Genomic DNA, 27708 nt, shown 5'->3' on the forward strand with positions numbered 1-27708 from the left:
GTGAGGAGTATTTCCCTCCCCCCCTCCCACCACACATCATAACAGCTCATGAATTTTATAAACTAAACTCATTGTAACCAAACCATGAAATTGCAAATTTAACTGTCAACAAACAAAGACTTCGAGGAAGCTAATGCTGCCTGACTCACGTCTGTAGCGCTGCTGACATAACCATCTCAGACACCCGGGGAGCCAGCCGCATCCCCTGCCCAGCTCCCAGACGGGGCGCAGGGCAACCTCGGAGCCAGGACATCCAGCGTGGGGCTGTGCCTGATACCGTCTCCATGGCCGCAGGGGGATTAATGCAATTCCACTGGATCCTCCTGTGCCGTGGGGCGTCGCTCTCTGGCCACGCAGACCAACAGGCCCCTCCAGGCATACAGAAGGGTGCAGAGGCACTAGCCTGGGGGGTGGGGAGGATTCCTTTCCTCCAGCTGTCACAGAAGCTCAGCACTGGCCCTCCCTCGCAAAGCCATCTCAGATGCAGAGCCATGGGGAGGAACCCCACACAACAGGGCTTGTGCCCATGTGCTGGCGCAGATCCAGGGCGTGGAGTGGGAGCAATGGGGCAAACAGCCCCAGCTCAGCACCAGCCACATAAAACCACCCGAGAAGGCTCCCAAGAGTCAACCCAAGGCATGTGCCGGCTTCCTGGGAAGAGCAGCACAGGGAGGGGGTTAAGAAGAGGGCACCTCCAATACACAGGTGCCAGGCCAGTGGGACTGGCCAGCAGTCACCACTGCTTCAGGGGGAGTGTTTCCATCCACCAGCCCCTCCTGCTTGCATTCATAATCAGTGGAGAGTGGAGGGAAGGTTGGATGTTAGCTCCCTGACCTATCCCCGGCCCTACAGTGCACCGGGGATCTCAGGCAGAGCCAGCCCCAGGTCCCTGGCTACAAGCAGGCACTGCTTCCGTGCCCCTCAATTCCAGTCCAAGCTTGGCTCTACCACAGCCTGACCCGCCCTGCCAACTGCTTGTGCAGTGTCAAACACCCTGTCAGGGGAGGCCGGGAGAGTCCTCATTAAGCTAATGGAGTGCTAATTCATTCGCAGGCGAGGGGGAGGGATCGGAGGCGCTGCCTCATTTGCTCTGTGGAAGTGGGTCATTAAAATGAAGGGTGGCAGGCTCTGAAGATGGAGTGGGCAGGCGAGGCTGCCAGCTGCTGGAGGGATGGAGGAGGGGGGCTCCCCAGGGAGCGCTTGGGTTAGTCGCATCCTTTTAGCAGTGCGCAGCGCAGGCCTGTTAGGGCGAGAACAGACAGTCAACGGGAGCTACCCCACCAGCTGGCCGGATCTAAGACCCAGGCAGAGCCCTGCCAGCAATCACCGTCTCTGACACTAATGGATCGCAGCAGCATCTAGTGCAGGATAAACCCACACAGCCCTGAGAGACAGAACGGCCTAGCAGATAAAGCAGCAACCTCTCTCCCCGCCTCCCCCAACATCCTGAAATACAAAATATAGAGCACCAATGTGGTATGAAACTGGCCACCACGGCTTGGGGGGGGGGGGCGTTTTTAAATGCATAACCCTCTTGGAGTTGCCAATTCCTGCAGCCTTTGCAGGGCCCTCCAACATGTTAATAAGGCCTAATCCATGCTTAAGTTTTATCGGTGTAGCCACAGCAGTCTGGCTATACCAGCAAAACCCTCTTAGTGTACACCCGGCTTACATCGGCAAGCGAGTGCCTTTGCTGGGACAGCTTGTGGCAGTTCAGTGAGTGAAAAGCTACAGAGGCCAAATCCCTCTCAAACCAGTAACTTTTAACTGCCCGTATTCTAGGGCCTGGATTGTTAAAGGAATTGAGCTGTTGCAGTGCCTAATTGATCCAGGAGCTTGAATCTCATTTTCAAAAGGGATTGAGCGGGGGTGCTGGAACAATTTGTATAGTCGGGATGTGGAGGGCCACTGAACCAAAGTGTAAACCCCGTATATAATGGAAACCACTTCAAGCCAGGGGGTGCCGCAGCAACCCAGTTCCAGCATCTCCTAAATCCTTTCGAAAAGGAAATTGAGGTCCTCGGTCAGTGCATTGCTGAGTGCAGCAGTAGCATTGGAAATCTGAGCCTGGGGCTGTGGCCAGCAAAGAAGCGTCACACGCACACACAGTGTCACACCCATCCCAACATTGCCATAGCCGCAAAAGTTTCCAGCATTGACCCAGCCTCAGACACTACAACCGAAGCCCCAGAGAGCCAAACACTCCCCAACGTAACAGTGCGTTCTGGGCATCCCGCTCCTGGCGCTGACCTGCTCCTGCTCCCCTCTAAGACCATATTGACGAAGGTGGTGAGGCACCTCGTGGGACTTTAAAAAAAGCACCTAAGTGAGTTATGTGCCTAACTCCCATTGGCTTCAAGCGCCTGCTGGAGACAGAACGATGGGGCCTGACACACACTTCCAAAGTTCAGATGCAGCTCGATCTCCGTCTCTATTGCTGATATCTGCCCAAACCAGGAGGCACTGACAGCATTGGATTACGCGCCGCGCAAGGCTGCCTGAAGGAGGCTCAGCAAGCCCACTGCACCAAGGCCCACTCCAAGACCAATTCCTCTCTGCAGGTCTCTCTTCCCACTGTGCCTGGAAAGCCCGTGGCTGCAAGCGCCTGGGAGGCGGGGTGGCTGACGGAGGAAGAGATGGAAAGCCATGTTATCAATAACGTTGTCGGTGGGGGAACAAGACTCATTTTTCCTGCCAATCATTTTCTCTTCCCGAGCCACAGCCTAGGAGGATCAGAGAAGAAACGGAGCCACCTTTGGTGAGGCTGGCAAAGAGGCCACCGAAAAGCTCCAGGTGGTTTGTGACTTTCCACTGCCTGAGTTTTGGACATAACAGGAGCTCCTGCTCCCTACTTTTCTTGCCCCCCTGCTGCAAATGGGTGTCAGTATTGTCTTGTCTCAGTCCCCCATTGGGTCTAGCCCAAAGCACAAGCCACACAGATTTCCACTGTGGGACTCCAAACATTCCTTAGCTATGAGCAGAACCAGCACACAGGCCAGATTGATCTACACCTCCATTATCTAGAGCGGGGGGGAAATTACTTCCCATCTGTTACCCTTCCCTGGGCTGGGCAGCACATGCCCTCTCCATCACAAACGCTCGGCCACCAGCTCTGCTGCTGGCCCGAGGAGCAGCCCCGGTTCTTTGAGCAGGGAGCAGCAGAGATGAAGTTAAGCATCATTTATGGAATGGTGCTACAGACAGTCCAGTTCCTTACCCCCACGCGCCTTGACTTCCTGGACTCAGCTGAACAAAGACAAACGTTTTTTGGCTAGGAAGCGTTTTTGTTGCCAAAAGGCCAACTAGTTGAAACCAAAACTTTTCAGGAAAACGTATTGGTGGCAATGAAAATTTCAGCTCCGGGATGGAATTGCTGGTAAAAGAAGAGGGGGAAAGAGAGAGAGGCGTGACCAGCAGGCTACAGAGTCAGCTCCCTTCTCCCAGCCCAATGAATATTTCATTTATATAAGGTGGAGCAGCTCCAGCATGAGAGGTTGAGAGAAAACAAAACCCACCCTAGAGAAGCCTAGTGGTTACGACATTCACCTGGTATGTGGGAGAATCACGTTCCAGTCCCTGCTGTTCCTGATTCTTGTTAGCCCAATGGATGCTTCCTGACCCTGCCTGATTGAGAGCAGGAGCTTGACACTGGTTCTCCCACCTCCCAGGCGAGTGCACTAATCACTAGGCTGTCGGCTATTCTGGGGGGTGTCACTCTTGTTTTTCCATGAACATTTTCAGAAAGTCTTGGTTTAGTTCTGCTATGGAAAGAAAACAAATGTCAAAACTTCTATTTTTTTTTTTTTTTTTTTTTTGCAGAACGGAATTCTTGTTTCCTGGCCAGCCCTGGATAAATGCAAGCTGAACACAAGCAGCAAATCCCAGAAAATAAGGTCTTTGAGTCTGTGCAATGGAACAGACTGCCCAGTACAAAGCTTCAAGCCCCATCTCTTAAAACTGGCTTGCATTGTTCTGTTGGAACAAACCTGCACTGGCCCTTGGAAGAATCAATGAGGTAGACTGACTGACTATTGAGTAATAGGAATTGCCAGGCTGAATCAGACCAATGGAACCTAACCCTTGGTGTCCGGTCTCCATAACAGTGGAAATTGCAGAGAAAGGTACAGGAATATTCAAAGGACAATTATGCAATCAGGGAAGTTTTGTCCTCACTTGGTATATGACCTGGAAGCATGCAGTTCTCCTGTGCGAGCGGGGAAGCACCCAGAAAAGTGACAATGCAAAAAATGGTACCTTCTCATTCCAGCAACCTGCTCTCTCGTGCTGTTGTTCACTAGAAGCCCCAATCAGAGATTGAGGCCACATTGCGCTAGGTGCTGTACATGCATAATGAAAGGAAAGTACCTGCACCAAGAGCTTACCATCTAAGCACGTGATGAGACAACAGGTGGAGACAACACACACACACAAGTAACAGAGACAGTCATGGAAAATTAGCTGCCTCTCCGCTATCAAATGTTTTGCAAGCATCGTGAGAGAGGCAGGCTTTAAGGACAATAGGATAGCGGCTTTGCATGGAGTTCCTCCCATGTATAAAAGGAAAGCATGAAGATGCTTGTGGGAAAATTTGACTAACTGGCACCAAAGGTTGGCATCCTTGGCAGAGCAGAGGCAGGAGGGGTCAATGGAGTATAAGAGCTAAGGGCACGGCTGAGCCACAAAAAGCCCGAAAAGCAAAAAGTAGCAGGTTGTGCCTGATGCTGCAGAATTATCTGCTGTGATTGGCTTCCAAGAAGCAGGCAGATTCTTGTGTTACGTTGCTACGTTTCACCCTGTTAGCACTGCAGAAGAAACGTAGCCCTGGAACAGAGCTGGGCTCCAATCCAGCTCCCACATCATCAATACAATTATTCAGTTCTAATCCCAGGGCTCAATTCTGCCCTCGGTCGTGCTTGTGCAAAGCTTTCACTGTGATTGCACCGGCGCAGCTTTGGGCAGACTGTGACCTGCAGAATCTTTATTCCAGCCCATTGTGTATAAGCCAGCCAGAACCCAGCGTGATTTTCAGATGCTAGGGGGAGTTTGTATGAGGAGAAACATCTTTATCATCTGTAAACCTGTGATGCTGGATTTGTAAAATCACTTCCTAGAGTGGAATCATGGATGACTTGTTGCAGCATGATTGTCTATTTTTTTTACAAGTGCTTCCATTCCACCCTCTTCCTCCCCTCCTCCCCCCCAAACCGTCACTTTAAAGTCTTTCCAGTCCAACTGTGCCTTGTGGAAGTTTTTTTTTAAGGGAAAGTATTTAAAAGCTTTAAATCTAGTTCTCTAGTCTCCGACCCCCCGAAGATTCCAGCACAGCAAATAAAGTGCTTAGCCACCCTCCTTAAAAAGATTTAATCTCCTATATTTCCAGAGCTCGTGTGATTAAAACCCACTTCAATTTCCATTCCCAGAGCTACAGCTGATTCGCTGCTTAAAGGAAAATGGCACGGGCAAAGCTTTCTGCACCACACTCTCCACAGTACAAAAAAGGCAGCTTCGGGGATCTCTGATGCCCAAGTGTTTTATTATCAGGAAGGGAACTACCCCATTTCTCCAGGCATCTAGACACTACTCTAACCTTACCACTGGCAGTTCAAAAATGAAATGGGACCTGTTGTCTTTTCTGGCTTGACATTCAGATGACTTAGCTGATTAGAAGCCAAGCCCGCCAGCACAGACGTTTTCATTCCCAAATATCATCAGCAGTAGAAAGGGAAATAGCCCAAAAGCAACAATAGGCAGGGAACAGTGTCTAAAAACCACAGATGGGAGAGCGAGAGCACAAGTGAAAAAGCATCAGATCTAAGACCCTGGTGAAAACACTGCAGCAACTTGATGACCGAGTAAGATGGCTGGAAGCAGTGACACATATCTGAGATGCAAGGGGACAGGAAAACCCTAACCAGAACAGAAGTTGCAGTGTAAATAAGAAGCATCTTAGAAATGAATGGGTTCTACTGGATCAGCCAAACCCAGGGGCGGCTCCAGGCACCAGCGCACCAAGCGTGTGCCTAGGGCGGCAAGCCACGGGGGCCGGTGTGCCGGTCCCTGTGAGGGCGGCAGTCAGGCTGCCTTCGGCGGCTTGCCTGCGGGAGGTCCGCCGGTCCCGCGGCTTCGGCGGTGGGTACGCCAAAGGCGCGGGACCGGTGGACCTCCCGCAGGCATGCTGCCGAATCCGCGTGAGCAGCAAACCGCCAGCAGGCATGGCGCTGAAAGCCGCCTGACTGTCGTGCTTGGGACAGCAAAATACATAGAGCTGCCCCTGGCCAAATCCTGCGGTCTTTTTCACTGGTGTCAACCTGGAGTCGGGTCAGCTCGCTGAATGTACCTTTGTGCGTTCCTTAAATCCTAACCATTTGTTTTTCCTGAAATTTACATTATTACCCTTATATGTAGAGCTCATAAATATACACAGTGCTGTACAGGAGAAATAGATGAATGGTCCCTGCTCCCAAAGAGTTTATAATCCAAAAACAAGAGGGGGTGGGACATTAGCAATGAAACAGCTAAATAAAGAGGTTGTTCTAATAGAATTCTCTCCAGATAAATGTTGTTAATATCGCTGTGTTTGGGTATTGTATTATATGCATGAAGATTGTTAATAGCCTGTGACAATGGGGCTATGAGTTTACTGAAAATCTAGAGGAAATAGACCTTCCAATGAGAGATGGCAGCATGACCTTCACCTGCCAATAGTTTGGCAGGAGTTCTAGGCCAGCCGTTCGATAAGTTCAGAATCGCAAGTAAGCAACAAAACGATCACAGGTCAAAATGGAGATAACCCTTGAAAGGACAATGCAGTAAAAGGAACAACAACAAAAGAAAATTCATGTTAATAAGAATGTTTAGCACCTGCCAATATGGAGCAATAGAACTGTCTGGAAAAATAAAATCAATATTTTCATACAAAATTTCCAAAAATTTCTCATCAGCATTTTTAATTGTTTCAAAAATTGGAAAGTTTTTTTTTTTTTAACCAGTTCAGCTGATGCTTTTGAGCTACCAAATACTAATTGCTCCTTTCAACACCTCGGTGAGGTATTATCCATCCATAGCAAGTACGATTGTTGTCTAAGAGCAAATCAGAAAATGGTTGGTATTTTCCATTGAAAATGTCAAAAGAAACAAAAGACATTCATTTTTCCCCTCAATTTTTTACCATTTTAAAATAATTTCATTTTTTCTATGATTTTTTTCCTTTAAAAAGACCGTTTTTTTATTTTAAAAAATGCAGCCAAAACTTTTCAACCAGGTATATTATTATGCCGCAAGTGGAAATGCAGAAAAAGGTAAGACTGACATTTCCAAACTTAATTGGCTAAACTTTGCCTCCCTGCTGAACATATTTCTGACAAAAAGTATAGACTCTTTTGACTTGAACTAAAAAAGAATCTGTTCACAGTATAAGGCCTATGACACACAGATGAGCACTTTAATACAGTATTAGTTACACTAAGCAGAGATCACTAAGCACACAGCAGCCAAAGCTCCTCCCAGTAGGAGCTGACACCACAGTGCACAGTTGTATTTGCCTTGAGAAAGAAGAGTCCTTCAATATCATGCAATATCCCAGCCCTCGTACCAGATGGAATCAAGTTTAATTAGCAACAAGAGCCCTAAAAGAGAGCAGGTTAAAAGTTTGCAGGAGCTACCTGGAGCCAGCCTGCCAGAGGTCTGCTGGACAGGAGAGCTGGCTGCTCATCTGGCAGCACAAATCCAGCAATGCATCTGTGATCTGTAGCCAGAGTAGAACGGCTGCTCCGATGCTACTAAGCAAAAATAAAACCCGAAAGAGCGAGATTGAGAGGGAGAGCGTGCACATCTTGGAAGCATGCAGAAAAAGCATCACTAGCCCATAAAGTAGCACATGGTCGTTTATCTCACCCTATTTCATCAATAGAAAACAGCAGCTTCGTTTCTTGGTTCTAAATTTAGCAAGAGACAAAAGTAAAGAGCTCAGGCTGAAGCCCAAGGGGAAGATCAGGATTAGAAGAACTATGAGCTTCCCAACAGCTAATACTTTTACGCTATCTTCACAACTGGCTTCTGCTGGGAGACACTGGAAGAGAAATAAATAGATGGGGGATACTGGTATGTTCACGACGTATGAATAGAGAAATTAGATAAAATATACTCTTGCTGGAAGGTTGCAGCAGAACACTACTTTACTTCTTAGAACTCAAAACAATTACACACAAGAACCTAGTAACAGAGAGAGAGAAAACAGACTGTTCCCGGTGGCAGCAAGGTACAACTCACCCCACCCTCCTTGCTTTAATCTGGCTTTTTGCACACTGACTCCTATTGCACACTTTGCTACAGAGCCCCCTAGCCTGCTAGCAGGTCCAAAAGAACCACCCACTCTTAAAGTGATAGCTTGCAATCCCAGCACAATCACCAATATATCACAAACACCTCATAGCTAGCTCTTTTACATCATTTCTTACAGTGATACCTGCTGGGAGATGCTATGACCGCAATAGCTGTGAGTTCCCCTTGAGCCAAACTTTTCACTTTAGAACTAACAAGAAAAGAAGATAAACATACATTTAGGGCCTGAATTTCAGAAACAGCCCTTGATTTTCCTGGTGCAATTTTGCAGCTACCAATAACTGTCTATACATTTTGCACTTGCAATTAACTGTGGGTGCAAATGGCAGCATTTACCCAGCTGCCTGACTGCAGAATCACACACATCAGTGTTAGATGTCTAAACGCTGTCATTTGCTCCCATCGCTAACTGCTGCCCCGAAATTAGAGGCGAGACTACTGTCCTTTTAGAAACCCTTAATCTATGTGATTTCGCTTTGAACATCACAGCATTTGCTATATTTGGATTACTCAGAAACACCAGCTCCTTAATGTCAATCAATTTATTGTCTCACCACCGCTATTAAATATTTTCATGTCACTTTTTTTAAAAAATCTGAAATTCATATATACGAATGGTCCAAGGTCACTCAAATGCCTATATAAGTGAACAGGTGGGTGCACTTGCATCAAAATCGCTGCATTTAAATTAGCCAGAGATGAGATTGAAGACATGAGGTTAAAAACTTAATTGACTAAATCAGCTGAGACACCAAGCACTGATTGTATCATTTAAAATAAATGTAATGTTGGCCTTCAAAACATTCATAATATATTATTACATATCAAGAGCCATTATTCAAGGAGCACAAATATTCCCTCAATTCCCTAATGGGGAAGAAAATCTCTCACATTTTTTATTTCCTTGTTTTTCTTTCTTTTCTGAGGAGGATGGAGTGAGGGATGGGGATAGCAGTTCAATAAGTAAAACTTTTCTTCCTGAAACTGCCCCCTCCCCCCTGAACTGGAACCAATCACCTTACTTCACTGTTTTTAAGACCCCAATAAACTGAATCATGGAAGTTGTGATGGAAAGGTCTGGGGATGTTTTCTTGGATGTAGATTTGACATGAGGACCAGGAGGGAAGGCGCTAAAATCACATATGGAACCAAAAGCTCTGGTAGTTCTGGGCCCCAAGAGTGCACACAAGTTTTTGGGGACCCGGGACAAAATCTGAAACTAAGGGCCCCCCCTTCCAAAAAAGTTACCACTGAGGGGAGGCCCAGGGAAGAGGGGTTGGAGAGCAAACCCACCCCATACTCATGCCACAGTGGTGGCTCCGGTCCAGTGGGGCTAGGGCCCAGCTCCTCATTCCGGGCATGGTGAACTGCCCATGGGGTTGCAATGCCACTCATTCAAATTTGGTCCGGCCCCTCCGGCCAGGTCAAATCTGAGGGAATAGCATTGCAACCTGGCTCGCAGGGTTACAGCACCCCTCAGGTTTGGCCTGGCCACCCTTCTGTCATGACAAAGGTGAAATTGAGTGAGAGGAGTTGTGACCCCCTGCACCAGGTCATGATGCCGCTCCAAAGTGAGGGTCCAGAGCAAACTTCTCCTTTACCCCTCTTTCCCAAGCAGACTTGCTGGGCCCTCAAACTAACACAGGGGTTTAGGAGAAAACTTCCCTTGTGGTCAGGTTGTTTCATAATTACCTACTGCAGGGTTACTTGCATTTGAAGCATCTGGCACTGGACACTGATGGAGCACAATAATAACCATATGGATCACTAGTCTCATCCAGGATCATAGTTTAAGCCCAGAAAAAAAACTATTATGATCAACTGGTCTGACCTCCTGCATAACCCAAGCCAGAGAACCTCACCCAACAATTTCTGAATGAACTTCCATTTGAGCTGTAACGTCTCTTTTAGAAAGACCTCCAGCCTTGATTTAAAGACAGGAAGCGATGGAGGATCCACCGCATCTCCTAACTCAGTTGTTCCAACCAAACACCTTTTCATAATTTAGTGGCTGTTTCAACTCCGAACTCACATCTGGGTTTGAACTTCGCAGGTGGACCCATCTCAGAGCCCCGGATCCAAACATCCTATAGTGGGGGTTCAAAATCCACATCCAAATTCATTAATATTTTTGTGCATAAAGCATGAAGCTCAGTTGGCTGCTATTCAGAGTCGGGTGACTCATGAGTTTTTGGTCAAACTCTGGGAGGCTGAATGGAAATGTGTGTCCTTCTTCACAGAGAATAAAAGTCTATTGCTGCTACCACCTTTACTCCTTTAGCTCACGTGAGAGAGGCCTGCACTTCCGAACTGAAGATTCAGACGTCTATCCCCACTGCAACCTGTTTCACGGGGAGGAGGGGAAGTTGTCACCAGCATCATTCATTCTTCAGCTGTTTAAAAAAATCTCAGCCATCCAATCCGGAAGCATGTGAGATAGGCGACCAACCACACGCCATGAACAGTAGAAGCCGGCAGGTCACTGATAGAGTATAGTCTGAAATCTCTTCAGGGAACAATGAAGACATTTTAAGAAAACCCCGCTGGGCTTGCAAGTGTTTTGCTAATCCAGAAAGGGAGCTAACTACAACACAAATATTATCAATATGAATAGGTCCACTGGCTCCAGAGTTTGGGGTTGTAATTTTAGAGGAATAAGTTAACTCAAAACCAGATCTTCCCCAAAACTTCTGCTCCCAGAAGCTGGGAATGGGCGACAGGGGATGGATCACTTGATGATTACCTGGTCTGTTCATTCCCTCTGGGGCACCTGGCCTTGGCCACTGTCGGAAGACAGGATACTGGGCTAGATGGACCTTTGGTCTGACCCAATATGGCCGTTCTTATGCTCTCCTTCTTGCAGGGTGTCAAGACAGGAGCAATACCTTGGGCTTAACTCAGTCCGGCCGCAACCATTACAAAAAGACGCAAATTGGTGGAGGGGAGGACCCAACAAAGTCTTTAGGCAATGTTAAAAATATGCAAATCAGCCCCAACAAAAGGCCCTGGGGCTCTTAATTACATTCTAATCACAGGCAGTGCTATCAAGGGCTTTTCAAAACCCATGTCTGTTCTTAAAGAACGTGTCAGGGAGAGGCTTCTTTGCAGCGCGAACACCACATTAGCGTGCATGCTTGATGCGGATGGAGAAACAAGAGCAGCCTCCCCAGAGTGGAGAGACTGGACGGGAATTGGCCTCAGAAACAGCAAGGAGCACTAGGGGACTATTTACCATGTGGGCCTAGAGGAAACCGCAGCTGCAGCTCCATATCTCTCAGCTTTGCCAGGGCTGGCCGGGGGCCCATATGGATACTTCCCTAGGAGCACTGAATCAAGGCGCGAGCGTGGAGTCAGATTAATACTCTCTATGTGCTCTGCTAGGGGACTCCATCCTCTGTCTGCAGCGGGATGGGCTCCATGATCTAATGGGGCTTTTCAGGCTCTGAATATTCACCCCCATGCACTCCCAATGAAGGGCAATTCCTCTCCACAGAGACCCCTCCCCCCCCCGGCCAGTAACTCAGTGGGGTCCTGGGAAACTCCACAGGCAGGGGAGGGAAAGGGGAATGCTCTCACCTACACAGCAGCATGAGAGCAGAGCTGTTCTGCTCAAGCTGCAGCGGTCTGATGGCTGAAGCGCCTTTGTCGCTGTAGCGTCTCCTCTCTCCACACAGGGAAAGGACTGCAGGGTCCAGCATAGTAGCAGGCCCCCCAGTTCTGTGCCCCCGTCTGAAACCCTGCTGCCCCAGCCCCCGACACACACTTCTGCAGCAGAACTGCCAGGGTTCCTTGGCCAGAGGGACTCTCTGCTCCCCAGAGGGGTCCCCCAAATTATTGAACCTACTCACACTCCTGGCCCTGCTTTCACTCAAGGGCTGCAGCCACAGGACCCAGCTAGGCCAGGTCCTGCTCACTCCTTCCCAGCAACATGGCCACCCATCTCCATCTTCCCTTCTGAGAATCAATAGGGTGGAGCGAGTCCTGCAGGAGCATTTTGTGCCTGGCCCCTGTGCCGGTGACAAACCGGAATGCAAAAGCCCTTGGTTTTCTTCAGACAAGGAGAAAGCAGGCGGGCAGCTCCTGGCAGTCCTGGGGATTTTTGGAGATGGCTTCACGCAACCCAGAAAGCCCCGAACCCGTCTGGCTCCTAGAGAAACAGTTCCCCGGAGTCCTGAGCTTTATTTAGAGCGGGTGTAACTGCCAGCCTGAGAAAACTGATCCGTGCCAGCTCTCATTTTGCGAGCATGCTGAAAATAGAAGCATAGCTGTGGTGGCATGAGCGGCATGACGGGCTAGGCACCCCGAGTACAATCCCCTCTGAAACCCTCGGTATGTAGTTGGGACAGCTAGCCCCTCCCGCCACAGCTAGACTTCTACTTGTAGTGCTGCAGCTCAGAGCCAGGGCAGGTACCGCTCTCCGAGCTGGTATTCACACTTTCCAGCTCCAGTTTCCAGATACAGCCCCAGAGGCCACTGCTGGGGGCACAGAGAGCCGGTGTGCAGACAGACTGATTCACCGGGAAAGCTCTCCCCACCACACAGGGATGATGACATGTGCCTTCTAAAGCATGACTCTGGAGTCAAGCAATCGTGTGCCTAGTGACCCCTTACACTGGACCCTCCCAAAGTGCAGGGCCATTGTCCGCCGGTTGGTGTGATCATACTGCTGTTTCCTCGCCCCAGCCCAGCCGTGGCTGCAGAAGAATTCAGCTCAGTCCCAGGGACATTATGCGGACTAGGCCTCTTCTCCCCCACATGGAACGCGCTCTGTGGGGGTTTGGGAGAGGAGGGGGCTGCATTACAAGGCTGTTTACTGAAAAACAGCAAAAATACCCAACAAAGCGTACCATGACGGCGGGGCTTCACAGCCCTCTGGCTCGCTGAATCTGGACTCAAATGCTTTTATAAACCAGGGCTTGGTGCAGGTCAGGGCTCGCACAGAAAGCAGTTCCACCCATTTCCCTTCCCCTTAATTTCAACCACTTGGAAGATGTTATCCCTGTCACGCTGTCCTTCAAGTCCCCTTCTCCCACCAGGTGACTGAGATGCTCACAATAAAAGCCAGAGTAAGGGGAAAGGAAGTCAGGCTTCTTCAGGGAGTGAATCCAGGAAAGACACAGCACATGTACTCTGTTCAGACCCGCAGCCCTGCCCTCCACAACCAGCTCCCGGCAATAGCACTGAGCGCAAAGCAAAGACAGGGGGAACATCTGGCCTCTGGTGGGCTAAGCCTGCCTGGATTGCTCTTGGTTGACCTGCTTTTCTTTCCCCGCCTCCTCTCGCCTCTAATTAATGTAAAGGTGTGTAAAAGAGATCAAACTTAACATATCCCAGGCCAAGCAACTTGTTCTCTTTCACCCTGGACACAGGCAATGAATCGAGGCCAAGGCAGGACCCAAAACCCAGAGGGATCTTGAACTTCCCAGTGGGTCTTCTTTGGCCCTGAGAGACGAGCTCAGTGGGCTCTCTACGGTTCATGCTTTTATGTTGTTTATGCTGGCCAGAGCAAAAGGGAATTCATGAGATCCTGGCCCTGCCACAGACATCCTGTGTCTCCCTGGACAAGTCACTGAATCTCTGTTCCTTCGTTCTCCCATCCGTACAATGGGGTTCACAATACACACCCCTACATGTGAGGAAAATTCCATTACCTCTGTGAGGGACTTGACTGTCTTAGTGATGAGTGTCATAGAAAAGCCGACAAGCAAGGCCGCAGAGAGCCTAGAAATATATGCCAGGCAGCGAATAGGTTTTAGAAAACTAAATACTTCTATCCATCAGTCTCAAAGCACTTCATAAGCCTTCGTTAACAGAGCATCCCAGCACAGCAGGGAGCTAGTGTATGGTCACTGCACCCATTTTACAGAGGAGGAAACTGAGCCACCAGGAGGTCAGCCATCAACTTTACAAAAATGGTCACTAGCTTTGGGGTGCCTAGTTTGAGACAGCTTGGGCCAGTGGGTGCTCAGAACCTCTGAAAACCAGGCCCAAGGACAATGAAGTTTGGCACCCAGAACACCAAGGCACCCAAAGCTAGTGGCCCCATTTGAAAGTTTGGGCCTAAGCAACTTGGGTCAAGGTTACACAGTGCATCAGTAGCAGAGCTGGGAACCCAGGACCCTAGCCTTGTGCTCTAACTCCTAGGCCTGACTACCTCCCCAGCACTCCACATTTCAACTATACACAGATGAAAATTAATCTGGCCTATTTTGAAATATTTAAGACTTTGGCATTCCTACCCCCAGCTCCTCCTGAGCACACAATGCCACTCCTCTAAGGGTTAAATCATACTCGCTGGTGAAAGGCACTGGATTGCCAGCTAAAGAGACTGAAGTACTCTACTGATCCACAGAGCAGCAAATCAAGCTTCCCCCTGCATATTTCCCTGCCAATGTGCTCCAGCCCTGACCCAAGGTGGTAGGACAACCTCCACTGCTCAGTCCCGAGCGCCTTTCCAAACCAAGACATCATGGACACTTGTAACTAGGCTGAGACCCAACGACTCCTTCCAGAGAGCCAACAAATGTCGCAACTTTTGGTCACAGCTGGGGCAAGCTCTAATCCAGAGCACAATTCATGGCAGCCGCTACCGTTCCTGGGCACCATTCAGCTCACCAAGTTCCAAAGCCAGCACAGAGACAGAGATGAAAGGCTCCATGGCCCATTACCAGTCCCCTGGGGCCATCTAGTTCCCCAAGCTACCTGTCAAATGTGCCTACGTCCTCTATGCATCAGCCCCGGGTAGCTGCCTCCACCCCAACTCCTTTTACTCATGTTTTCCCCAGGGAGTTGTATTGGTCTGAGAGCAGCAGGGCTGATTTATCGATGTCCTCCAGTAGCAGGCTCTGCCCTGGGCCTTCTGCGCCATGGCCCCCGAGCACATGACAAAGGGGTGCCCCTTCTGCAGGGATTCAGGATACAAGCTGCACAGGGCTGCACTCTTATTTCAGTTACCCCCCACTGTCTCCAGTACAGTCGCTGGCTGTGATCAGATTCAGTCCTGTCCCGGTTTAATACCCTGGTCCCATTCACACACACACACACACTCCACACACACACTTTGTGCTGCCAGGCAGGGCACTGCAGAGGCAGGCTGAGCCGTTAAGATTCCTGGCACGGGTGGAGAGGCGAGATCCACCGCATCCTGCTGCAGAGTAAACTAATCCTACCAGGTTAATTCTCTTCCGTGGCTCATTCCGGCTTATTAAAGCCAGCAGGCACCCTGCGGAGGATTCATTACCTGTGCCACTTGAAGGCAAGGCTGCGCTTTAATGAGCCAAGGAACGCGGGGGGCCTGTCTCTGCTGCAAGCCTCAGACGGCTACATTTGTCCTGGAGGCAGGGAAGCCCTCGACCCCTGGGGTCCCATTCCCTCGAGCGGAGCTATTACAAACAAAAGGGGGACGCGCGGGAGAGGCTTGCCAGCAATCGTTTGGCTTCTGAGCTGTTGTGCCAGAGATAGTCCGACATGCGTGTGTGCATGTGCGCGCGCACGCACACACACACACACACACACACACAAACTTCCTCCTCGCCCTGCTCTACATCAGGGCAAGTAGCTCATGGGAACTGCACTGCCGTGATTTAATGCCTTGTGGTGTCGGTGAACAGCCATCCCTTTGCCCTCCAACCTGACCCATTTCCTCCATCAGTAATCACAGTCCCTATCAGGACTGTACGGTGCCCTCCGCATGTGGCTGGCCTTTATTTATTTGCTCTAGGGGTCCCCTATCAATTCCCCAGGGGGGAAAGCGCACAGGGAAGATGGATTTCCAAACCAGTAAGTGGAAAATGATATGAGAGAGAGAGAGAAGGCGGCAGCTGCTGCTGTACGTCTTCATCCCTTTAAATAGTTCCCAGCCGTCCCCCTATAGAGCGGGGGTGTCTGCCTAACAGAGCTCTCCTCTAATTAATCAAGTCCTCTCCACCAGTGAAAAAGACCCAGAGCTGGTGGATAAGATATTGCAGGAGTTAACGGAGGATGGCAGCCTTGGGTTAGCGAGGCAGAAAGGAGGTGGAGGACTTCATCTGGAGGGGCACAATTATTTTACCACCATGCTATGCCTCTATACGCAGCACAGTCTGGCTAGCTCTGGCAATAGCTTGTCTTTTTGATCTGGGCTTTATTTTCCCTCCTTTTCTCTCCAATTCCCTTCTTCTTGCCGGGTGGCTGTTGAATTTGTTTTATCCCAGGCCTTTCCTTTCATGAGCAGACTTGCATGCGTGCTTTCTGTCTCTAACTTCATTTCCAAAATTCCGGTCATAAAAAGGAGGAAAGATTGCGAGAGGGACGGAAAAAAGGAGCCGAGAGATCAAAGGTACTTTTTATATCCATTGCAAGAGGCAGAAAGACAAAGGAAATAAGGGGGAAGAGAAAGACCCCCACGCCGCTCGCGCCACGGTTTCTGGCTTGAAAGGAGCGAGGGATGAGGGACCTTGGCCAGCCTCATCTCATAGGGCCAATGGCTTCCCAGAATCACAGCAAAGCAAAAACGTTGCTGAGAACACAGAGCACGCTGTCGAAAGGAAACAAACCCCGAAAAGGCTGCAAACAGCTGGGAGCAAATCAAATCCGGAAACAATGCTTGAAAATCGTTCGCCTCCTCTTCATGGCTGGAGCAAGCTCATCTCGCCTCTCCACTCTCTGCCCACTCGCTCCCTCTGCCCATCTACATCAAGGCTCCCTGCAGCCCTTTTCCCCCCACCCCGGCTTGCTGGGTCCGCTCAGCCAATTCTGCCCATGTAGACTCTAGGAATTGCTCTCCCCCATACTCTCCCCAGACTTGCTCCCTCTGCTCTGCCGGCTGTAGCATCCCATCCTATGCCCCAGCACCCCTCCTCCCATTCAGTCTTCCGAGGAACAGCTCCCCCACCTCCATCCTCCTAAACTCATGGAACTCCATTTGGCAAAGAGGCTGGGCCAACACGGGCACTGCTACCTGCCTCTGTCCATACCTCCTCCTCCCGCCTCACTGTACAGTATAAAACTGAATTGTGCTGAACCAAGCAAAGGAAAATTCACCATCAGCATCAATACCATAAACTCCACCCCAATGCAATGCCTTTTGGAGTTCTGTCTCTGCCATCATGCCAACCCTCCAAGGTTCCTCGCACAAGAGATTGGCTTACACAACAAGCACCTCAGGGCAGAGGATATCCATATTTTGCATCCTACACAGACCCGGGCACTTTAGTGGCTAAGCCAGGGCCGAAATTTAAGCATTGTGATGGCCATTGACGTTCTTTTAAGGGTGCACTGATGATTTAGGAATATCCCATATTCTAGTCTACACTGGTTCTTATACTCCACTCATCATCCTAGTATCTGAGCATCGTCTAGTTGTGCATTAAGCAACACGACTAACATCTGCCACATGGTTATCTCATCCTCTCCGCAGGAGAAGTGTGTGTTGCTTTGGATTTATATACAAATATATTATATTCAAACACAGAGAGAGAACTGTGCCTTGCACTTAGAGCACAAGGTGGGGAGGTTTGTGATGGTCCTTCATTCCACAGTCTTAGGCTAGACCTGAGAAAGCTCTGTCTCCTGCACAGACGAGCTTTGCAAATATAAGGAACATGCAAACAAGAGAAAAATCACTGCAATCTTATAGAGGGACCACCCTCCAAACTGCTCCCCCCAAATGCTTTACAGAATTCAATCAAACAGCACGAGGCAAAGGAAAATTCTGCAGAGACACAGATGTCTACGCAGGGGAGAAATGAGACAGATTGTGTGAAGGAAGAGAAAGGGGTTTAGTGCCAGATGAGCAGTCAGATGAGCATAAGATGCTAAACAAAATAATGGCACGGTCCTAAATGTAAACTGAGGCAGCATGGCCCAGTGGGTAGGGCACTGGATTTAGTTGCAAGAGATCTGGATTCTACTCTTAGCTCTGCCACTGACCTGCTGCGTGACTGTGAGCAAATCACTTCCCCTCCCTGTGCTTTTGTTCCCCTCCTCCCCTTTGCCTTGTCTATTTAGAGTAACTCATTGAGGCAGGGGCTGGCTCACACTATGTGTCTGTACAGCACCTAGCACAACAGGGCCCTGATCTCGGCTAGGACCACTAACGGTACGGCTACACTGCAGCTGAGACAGGGTCTCCCAGCCTGGCTAGACAGACTCACTAGCGGGGCTTGAGCTAGAGCGCTAAGAACAGCAGGGTGGACAGTCTGGGTCAGGGGGAAACCTGGGCTCCCAAGCCCACTTGACCCCCGAGCTGGAACACCCAAATTGCTATTTTTCTGTACGCTAGCTCAGGTCTGACTCCCCATTACAGTGCAGACATCCCCTCAGTGACACACTAATGCAGATGCGCAATACCACCGCCAACCTCAAAGGGGGCTCATGGTCCAACCCGCTTTTGAGGAAACTCCCAAGCGGGCAGCAGCCGAGGATCCAGAGGGGAAAGTTGGATCCAGTGCCTAGGCTATTCCTAAGGAACCCCAATGGGGCTTAGATTTTCAAGAGAGCTCAACTTCCATTTAGGTTCCACGCGAAGGGGACAGAGTTTCAAAACTTATAAGCCCCCAGCAGCACAATGGGGAATCCTGAGAACACAGGGAGCTTCTAGGAGCTCGGCACCTGGGAAATTCGGCCCTCCGTATTGGCTGCTAGGTTCTTTAGAAAGCCGGTCCCAGAGCGAAGATGCCTTCCTGGGAGTCTGTTGTAAGCAGGCGCAAGAGAGACCAAAGGGTCCTGACAGAGGGAAGTCTGATCTTTGGGGCTCTGAGAGTGAGAGACTGACGGAGCTATAGGAATGGTACTTGGAGACGGATAGGATGCGGCTGCCTGGGGAGGGATATTATCTGCAAGGACCAGAATTTCTTACTACTCATCTTTGCTGGTGATCAGAGAAATGGAGACAGCAAACAGAGCACAGAAGGGAGGCAATCACTCATTTAAACTCGAGCAAGGAATCTGGCTGCCACATCAGGGCTCTGCTGATGAGAGTATTTAATGATCAGTGGGAAGGTTTGCAATCCAAACAAAGCTCAATTCACTCCTGGCGTAAGCAAGTTCCATTGGCTTCAATGGGGGTGGGTAGCTACTTTACAGCAGCAGTCGGTTTGGCCCACGGAGCGGTCCACCTACCCACCTGGCTTTTTATTTCAATCTCAGAAACCAGTACGTGCATATAGCCTCGTACACAGATATACACCCCTACTATTGCCAGTGAGAGAGGGATCCGATTGAACATAGTCTCTAATGAGTTGAAGACGACATCATAAAGCTGAAGTGCAGAAGACAGCGGAGGACTCCGAATCACCCCACTTGCAGTCCATGGTCTGTCGCGGAGCTAGGACATTAAAAGCCATTTTTAACCTCCTCTTGGGTGAGACCTGTTAACGGCTCCTTCAGCACCCCTTCTGGACCCACAACAATATTCTACAACCTTTTAAGAGCGTCCTCTAGCTCTCAGTTATCTCAGAGGCAGGAGATCACGTTGGCTTTTAATACTTTTGTCTAAAGGTCTGAGCGTCAGCATTTAGAGACTGAACAAAGTCTGAGCTCACTTGCGCTGATGTAAATCCGACGTAACTCCACTTAGGTCAGTGGAGTTAACTCTAGATTGACACCAGTGCAATGGAAAGGCGAATTCAGGACTAATTTTTAGCTATGCTTCCAAACAGAGCACTCTCCCCACCTCTGATGTTCCCTTTGACGTACTGCACTGACCCAGCCCTGTACCTCCTGCATAGACATCTTGGGACTAGTTCTAGGGCTTCCATTCTCTGTCACTGGTGACCAGCATGCTGTCCCTGTTTGGGTTTGCTTGTTGTTTCTCTCTTCTCACCCTGTTCTCTCATGGAGCTCCCATCTCTGCCATTCTCCGGGTGGTAACAGGGTTCTGCTCTATTTACCTTGGGCGAGAGCCATGCGTCTTAGTCCGGTATCGTGTGTCATCACAGAAGGATGACCTTTCCCTAGAGCAAAGCAGGAGACAATTCTTCATCTGACCAAATGCGCTTCAGCCCATTATTACTGATATGGCAGAAATGCCTACAGGTCCCAGCCGAGATTGGGGTGCCGTTGCGCTAGGGGCTGTACATTCTCAGAGCAAGACCCAGCCCTTGCCTCAAAGAGCTTACAAAAATAGACAGAGAGAGAAAAGGTGGCTGGGGAAACAGGCACAGAAGTTAAGTGACTCACCCTCGGTTGCACAAGAGGTCAGTGGCAGAACAAGGAATGGACTCCAGGTCTCCCAGGTTTCCGTAGACTACGTTGCCTCTTGTGCTCTCTAACCTTGGTTCTTCCTCTTGACTTTATCCTCCTGCTACCCCTCTCCCATCTAGCTAGCGTTTTACTCAGTGCCGGGCTCACAGTAGTAGAAACACAAACCCTGAATCATGAAGAGTTAGCAGGGAACCTTTCCATACCCATGTGTTTGGTCACATCACTGGCTACCTCCTTTGGCTTTCCCAAGTGTTTCTTGCAGCAAGGGGAGATGATCCAATGCAGATAGACCCTGGATGGTCTCTTGGCCTGAGCCCGGTGAGAAATTCAGTGTTGTTTGTGATGATAAACGTGACCTGTTGGAGCATGCATCAGAGGCATAACTCCATGGAATGAATTTGCCCCGAAATATCTTTGTAGCTTTCGTTATTTCGAACACCAGCAACCTCTCACTGTGCCCTGGAAATGTCCAGGCTGTTCTCTATGCTACACAAGCTATTTCACTTGAGGTTGTGCTGGAAAGGTCCTGTCAGACCATTGTCACATCCAAAGCAATATGCTCATCTGAGCATGTTTCTTCGTGTCCAAAGGTTGAGGCGAGTCTCACGGTGCTTTGCAGAGTGGCTGCCAAAGCCCATCTGCTCTCAACAGGAGTTTGTCTGTGATTACTGCTCACTTACCGTCCTTGAGGGAAAACATCTGTTTTTGTCTCCTATTTGTGTAATCCTTATTTCCTCATCAGTATCCCAGTGCGTGTTAGCACGTGTATTACAAGCCTCTCTCGGTGGGGTGGGAAGGTTTCTTGAGCTCTCTATAGTTCATCTTCACCTGTCTTGCTTTCTATCCAACCTGACATCTGTGTCTCCCTTTCCCTCTCCTTGTCAGTGTGTGCCTCCAGCTCCGGATGGGGGATCAGACAGTGTGGATTTGGTTTGACATGGAACCAGTGGTACTTAAGTGCATTCAGAATAGCTCAGATGGCAGTCAAGTGATATCATGAGTGCAACACTCAGTTCAAGCCCCCCGATTGGCTGTTTAACGTAGAAGGACCAATCAAACTGGCTTTGGCATGAGGGCCTCATTTTGGCTTTTGCTTGGGGATGCCATGAACGAAAAGCACACGGCATCGTTGGGGAAATTCTCACTCCGTTGATGTTTCCAAAGCAACAAGAGCTGATCGCACTGTGTGTAAATCCACTATCTCTTAGGGCAATGCAGTCTGGCTGCTTCACATTAACTGTACATACAAAAGCAGGCAGAAGAATGACACCTGTAGGCATGGTAACACAAAGGGCCAGGGAACCACATGTCCTTAGAGTTGCCATCCAACCCTTAGAAAAGTATATATTAGAGAATGATGGAAGAACGTGCTGCCCAAGGGAGACTTTGTGAATCGATTCCCCAGAGGAAGAGAGAATTCCCCCTGCCTCAGGTGGGTGACTGGCTGCTGCTAAGTCATTACCTTTAAAAAAAACTTGCCAGTTTCACCTAAGGTAAAATAGATACATTTATCCGCACATCTGCTCTATTGCCTTGTATTGTCCTATAGGAAATGGCTCAAATGTTACAAACACTGAGGTCATCTGACTGCAAATATCTAAGGCAGGGGTGGCCAACCTGTGGCTCCGGAGCCACATGCGGCTCTTCAGAAGTTAATATGCGGCTCCTTGTATAGGCACCGACTCCGGGGCTGGAGCTACAGGCGCCAACTTTCCAATGTGCCAGGGGCTGCTCACCGCTTAACCCCTGGCTCTGCCACAGGCCCTGCCCCCACTCCACCCCTTCCCGCCCCCTCCCCTGAGCCTGCCGTACCCTCATTCCTACTCCTCCCCCCCAGAGCCTCCTGCACGCCACAAAACAGCTGATCGGCAGGTGTGGGGAGGGAGGGGGAGGCGCTGATTGGCAGGGCTCCGATGGGCGGGAGGTGCTGGGAACGGGGGGAGTTGATGAGGGGCTGATGATGTATTACTGTGGCTCTTTGGCAATGTACATTGGTAAATTCTGGCTCCTTCTCAGGCTCAGGTTGGCCACCCCTGATCTAAGGCAATTGTTACGTGTTATCATTGCATTTCAGGGAAGGAGGATTTATTTGGGAAGCTATTGGCATTTTGTTAACAGCTCCCCTCCTTCGCTTTTCTGTTAAATCAGTTGTTACAAGCCACAGCCCAAAAAATTTCAGCAACAAATGGGGATTCTCTGCCTTAATCATGAGATTACCCGACATCTCCCTACGCAGATCCCAAAACTACATTAGAAGAACGTTAAGATTGCCAAGTCAAACCCTTCTAACTTAGGGAAAGCCAGGATAAAGGTTCTGTGGCACACAGCTGGAACACAACCGTGGTATGGAATTAGAGCATGCTCAGTGCAGATGGAAAGTTCAAAGAGTTTAGCAGCAAGCCCCATTGAGCATGTGCAAACGATAATTTTAAGAGAATTATAGCTCTGCCAAATCCGGATGGAATTCACAGGGACAGCAAAAGGCACCTCTCTGACTGCAGGCCTATCTTCTTGCCAAATTTCAAGTTCATCCTGCAAAGCGTGGAAGCATTAGAGCTTTTCAAATAAAATGAGCAGTTGGGGGGAAATTTTAACATCAGCAAAACCACCTATTTTCTCTGAACCTTTATCTCAGAAATGGCTGAATCGTTTTGCTGACGCTGTCTACAAAAATTCAGCCTGAGGCAGGGAGCAAGCTTGGAAAATTTCAGCCTGAATGGTTAAAGTTCAGAAACAGGGACTTATAATGGAAAATGTTAAGCAACTTTAATTATAAGCATTACTGCCAGCTCCACCTGTAATTTTAGCTAGCAATAGAAAAGCCCTTAATTCAAAGCAACTTCATAATGCTTGCTCTGCTCTCTGAAAATGCACAGCATGTCAATAGACACCCAGTCTCTGCAGCTACGCACATACCATCTCTGCCTGTCGGCTGTCACTCCAGTAAAGTGAGACATCAAGCCATCCCCGAGATCTCCCTTCAGTCTCGTTCGCTCCGCATCTTGTCCCAGCCCTGGGTATACTTGGCAGCTGGCTTGTTCACAGTGGGGGAGGAGGGTTGGGGGGCTTGAACACCAGTGCAAACTCCCAATGTAAATGCACTGCACTGGTGCAGTTACCAGGCAGAAACCCTATTTTCCCACTAGTGCAACCCCATTTATGCGAGGAGTTTGCACAGGCCTAACAACAAGGTAGTTGAACCCGGGCAAACTTCCCTTGTGTAGACAAGCCCTGTTGCCTCCCATACCTTTGACCTGTAGGAGATTAAACCATTTCCTGTTCCCCTGAATCCCTTACAGCCTTTCAGCTCCAATGGCCTGAGACCATGTGCTCCAGCCAATGACCTAGAGCACAAGGGGGTGGAGAAAGTCCACCAGCCAGCACAAGTTGCAACTGTTTGAGTGTCATACCCGCACACAAAGGAGGGACCATCTGCTCCCTTTCTGGAGAAGAGAGCAGAATGGAAAATCCAACCTCTCCATCTGTAGCCCTCGTTAGCAAAAATCGCTCTGGATCAGCCATGAGCTGCTGTTGGCTTCCCGGCCTGAAACGAGCCTCAAAGCCAAGGAAACACAAATTAAACAACTTTCTGTACCACATGCAAAAGCTGCTGTTAATATCACCTGCCACCACATCCGCTGACCACCGTACCATCTCCTGGGATGTTCAGGCGAAAAGCTGGCAATACCCTGGATGGGAGAAGTTGCTTTAATTAGTTTGCAAATGCAGCTCCTCTAGTACCATTATTTGCCGGTGCCTTGAAGGTCAGTGCTATCTGAACTGCAACCAAGCTATCTGTTCTTGCCTGCTCAGCTAACACTTCCCTTAGTAAGACAATTTGAGGATTTTTCCAATTTCAGATCTGTCCCTAAATGACCCCCTGCTCCCCCTGAAAACTTCCAGCTCTGAAACACAATTGTCTCCTCTGCTACAAAACGCAGAACTTCCTGCTATGAGACTCCACTGCGTCCCTCGTTATACTCGGCAGCACAGCAGCTGGGGGGGCTTGCAGCTGTGAAACCCAGCTGTCTTCTACCCAGCAACATCTGGGAGACGCACCCAGACGGCCCTTTCACATGGGAGCACGAGGAAATGTACAGCGGTGAGCCTGAACCCCACAGCGTCTATTCTTCTACACAGCAGCACCAAGGAACTTCCAGTTGGGAAGACCCAGCTCCGCCGCTCATGTTAATCTATGCAGCGTAACATCTGGGAAAGTGTCAGCATCTAACAACTGCACTGCTGTGCAGCAGACAGAGGCCTGAACTACAAACCCAGTACCCAACACCGCTGAACGACGGAGAAATTCGGAGCCAGACCCAGCAGTTCCGGCCCCACCTTTCTGCTTCACTTAACACTCCATGGCACTTCCTAGGGCAAGAACCGCCCCGGCTGTATTTTCTACAGCGGCACATTCCTGGGCATTCCTTACTCTCACCATGCTCCCGTGCGGTGACTGATGCTGGAGGTGAGTTCCAGCTCTCCCCCTCCCCATCAGCCTTTTTCGAGTCAGAGCACCCCAAGCGAGGCTGATAACCAGACCTGTTGCCTCACATGCCTGGGCAAGATAATGACGGGCCGAGAATTTTAAATTCCATGGCCGATATCTATCCATTGGACCTGGAGTCCCCGAAAGGGAGTGTGTGATAAATTCACCCACAGAATCAGAGTCACGAGCGCCCGGTGAGGACTTATCCTTCACATAGATACAGATTAAATATTTAAAATTGCTACATCGCTCTAAAGAGCCGGGTTATTTATTTTTGCAGGGGCTGATCAATCACAAGTGTCCCCAAAGAATGCCAGACCTTTAGCTACTCGTCTGATTACGCCTGCTGTAACCGTGTCATTCCTGCCCTGGTGCTTAATATTTCATCCGCACGGCTCCTAGGCAAAGCAGGAACGAAGGCTGATTTCCTAATGGAACAGTTCTTTGACTTTTAGGCAGGTTTATCCAATTCTTTTCAAGGGAAAAGATGGGGAAGAGACAACGATTTCCCTCTTCACTCCAAAGCAGCCAGAGTTACTTTAAAAATAACAATTCTACAAATAAAGGACAGTTACGAGCTGGCATGTGAACTGCAAACCTGCTGCTGAGTTTAAGTACAAACAAGTGATACCAAGGCCTGTAGCCTACAGCAGCCGCATGGCTCCTAGCTAAGGCGCTGTTCTTATTACAGTGCCGGGACTGGACTTTGACCCAGCAGCAAGCTGGGCTACTATTACACAAACTGAGTTTACAGGCCTCAGCTCCGTCGTTAGAGGGTAGCGGGCAGGCACATCGCTGGTTATCTCTTGGTGGGAAATCCGTTGCAAAGCCAGGCGTTTTGGTATATCAAGCTGCTAAGAAAACCTTATGATGCCCGGGCCACTTTCGTTACATGGCAGCTAAGCTCACCCTCTCCTCAATTTCCCCTCTGAATACTGAGACGCAGTATTTAATGCCATGCATTTCTGAACCCACCCACCCAACCCACAGCCCCCACTGGGATCCAAGCTGTAGACAAAGCTGGAGCTATTTATCTAATCCCTTCAGGAGGTTAAGATCAATTGCTACCTGGGTCCAAACTACATCTGGCTTTAGGGTGACCAGATGTCCCGATTTTATAGGGACAGTCCCGATATTTGGGGCTTTGTCTTATATAAGCGCCTATTACCCCCCATTCCCTGCCCAAATTTTTCACACTTGCTGTCTGATCACCCTGTCTGGCTTAGATTTTTGCAAAAACACGTGACCCACTATGTTTGCCAATCAAAGCCAGCCTCCAATTAGCCCCATCCCAGTGCCGTGCAGAGGCTTTACTGTGGGATGGGCACAACTATTTCTTAATACGATCATGTCATTTTCTCCCCTACACAGAGAGGCAGAAGTGACATGCCCGAAGTCACACAGTCCATCAGTGGCAGAGCCAGGAAGAGAATGCCTGGATCCCTGCTCTAGCCACTGGGACAGCTCTGTGGGAGCTAGGAAACAAACGGGAGATTCTGGCGGCGTTTTGCTTTTTCTCCCTCCTGTCACATGTTTGGTGAGCTGCCTGGAGCAGGGCCTGCCTTTCTATTTCATGTGTGCACAGAAGCAAGCCCAATGGGCCGTACATCCCCGGTGGGCAGGAGCGCCGCCAGCTTTTCTGCCGCCCTAGGTGGCGGAAGGTCCCGCCCCAAAATGCCGCCCCCCACAGAAGCAGCAGAAGGTCCTGCCGCCGAAATACCGCCGCGGTCGCCGCCCCCCAAATTGTAGCGCCCTAGGCAACCGCCTAGGTCACCTAATGGGTTGCGCCGGCCCTGCTGGTGGGGGACACTAAGCAGCCCTGCAATACAAATAAGTAATGAGGATGAGAAGAAGAGATAGCAAGGAAAGTGTACGCATTCCCAGCCCTCGTACAAGGCATGTCACTGAGACGCTCCTCCATTATGTGACCCAGCACCAGCCCAGGGTCCCTCCCACGGCAGATTTGGAGAAGGGGCAGCATTGTGCCTACAGATGGTTAGCAGTGAACGCTAGCTCCAGAGACGTGCAGCAGGGTTCAGAAAGGGCCGTGTTCTCTCTGTGGAGTGCTCAGAACAGGACAGAATGGCTTTTAAGTCAAGGCCGTATTATTCCAGTACATCTCTTTTGTGTGCCTGGCCTAATTGGATGGTTATGGCGGTACTAAGCAGCCCTTGCATTTCAAGACCGGAGTCAGCTGAATCTCTGAAATCGTGTAATTTTTTGCATGACCGAGCATGCAGATGTAATAAAAAAAAAAAAAAAAAAAAAAAAAAAAAAAAAAGAGGGGAAAAAAAATAACCCCACAATGACAAAGACGAATGGTTAGAGGGAGCTGAATTACAAACCTGCTGGGATGGAACTCAGCCCCTCTTTAACAGCTCAGGAGACTGAGAGTGGCTATTCAAAGACATACCCCCAGAACAGAGGTTCCCGGCTTGGCATCGGGGTGCCTGCTACGCAAAGCAGTGCTAGGCTCATTAGCAAACTAGGGCTCATTAGCGAACTAAAGAGTTGTTAATTACCCTCTGGCCATGCTAAGCATTGTGTGGGACCCATCTAATTGTCCTGGGGGAGGAGGGAGAAGATGGAAAATGATGTCTGGATGAGAGGAACAGGGCCCCCAATTGGCCAAGGGCCAGTCCACATCTCCCCTCCGCCACTACAAGTTATAGACACAGCGTACACAGCTATGTAAC

Source organism: Terrapene carolina, unplaced genomic scaffold, assembly GCF_002925995.2.
Source record: "Terrapene carolina triunguis isolate 2854851 unplaced genomic scaffold, T_m_triunguis-2.0 Scaffold374, whole genome shotgun sequence".
Lineage (NCBI taxonomy): Eukaryota > Metazoa > Chordata > Testudines > Emydidae > Terrapene > Terrapene triunguis.